Raw genomic sequence first — 1,575 nt, 5'->3', positions numbered from 1 at the left:
TTGTTGGATTTTTCGTAAAGCTTCATAAGAGAAAGTAGGAGTTGAATGGATTTGTATTAGAAAGAAGAAATTAGATTTTATTAGGGAGAAAATGTTTACCTCCGTGGTTTTACGGATTTTATTCATTATTAGGAAATTTTTGGAGTGAAAAAATGACGCAGTGACCTAACTTATCGTATTTAGAATATTAATTGCGATTGTTTAATCAAAGAAATTTTGAATTGTGTAAATGTATTAATTTTAAACATACACACACACAGAGTAGATTTGCCTTTTATAGTATAGATATATATATATATATACATATATATATATTTGATATTATTTTAAAAATTACATGGTAGCACAAATGCAATGATATACACTAATCTCTTTTATCTTATCCCTGGCTGGAGTGAAGTATTCATGACCAGATTACAGTATATGTGCATGTGCAACCTTTCATTTGAATTTCTACTTGGCAAACATTGCATGTTTGAATATCTCTACAACTTCATTTGTATATATATATATATATATATATATATATATATATATATATATATATATATATGATACATATATCATCATTTTAATATATTTTAATGTCAACTTTTCCGTACTTGCATAGGTCAGATGAAACAACACTCAGAGAGGATTTCTACAAGTGAATGCCATTCCTGATGCCAACTCTAACCTATTTCCAAGCAAAGTAATAATCCCCCAGTCTATTAAACAATGCACATGTTTTCATCTGCATGGACAAAGAGAATTTTGTTCGCACAGTGAGGCTTCACAATTGTGAAGACAAATGGTAATATGAACTATTTGTGTGGTATAAGCCATTAAAAAATTTTCATTGCTCTTTTTCTTACATTAATAATGTGAGTTTTCTTCCTAAATCTTTAATACTAATAATATTTTGTTTTAAGTCTGTTTTAGCCACTGACAACACTATGTTAGAACCTTTTTTTGGTAGTAGGATTTGCTCTTATTATTACAACTTATGTTTCATTGTCTTTTTTTCAATTAATATTCTTCATTTATTCATCATTATTTTGTAATATTAAATGCATGTTGTTAATAACTGCTTTACAATATTTCCTCTTATAGTAAGGCAGCAAGCTGGCAGAATTGTTACTGCACTAAGCAAAATGCTTAATGGCATTTCATTCATCCTTATATTCTGAGTTCAACTTTGTCTTTCATTCTTTCAGGGTTAATAAAACGAGAACTAGTTGAACACTGGGATCGATGTAATTGACTTATCTCTCCCCAAAATTGCTGGCTTTCTGCCAGAGCTTGAAATCAGTATTTCATTATACAGCTGTCTGCTTTAAATTCTATATTTTCAACTGTTGCATGCTTTGCCAGCATTCTACTAAGAATTAATATATCATTGCTTTAACAATGGTAAATATACTTTTAGTATTTTACTTTTCAACGTGAGAAATTCTAAGATTACATTGTTATTAACCCTCTCGTTACTATATTTCTGATCAAAATACACCCCTCATGAGTTTCAATTAAATTCTAAAATAATCATGAATTTAAACTAGTCTCATTAAACACCTGTAACTTTTTATTTATCAACAT

The sequence above is a fragment of the Octopus bimaculoides genome, chromosome 13, assembly GCF_001194135.2.
Source record: "Octopus bimaculoides isolate UCB-OBI-ISO-001 chromosome 13, ASM119413v2, whole genome shotgun sequence".
NCBI classification, from domain to species: Eukaryota; Metazoa; Mollusca; class Cephalopoda; order Octopoda; family Octopodidae; genus Octopus; species Octopus bimaculoides.
The sequence above is the reverse complement of the archived record's forward strand: the minus strand, read 5'-3'. Positions refer to the sequence as shown.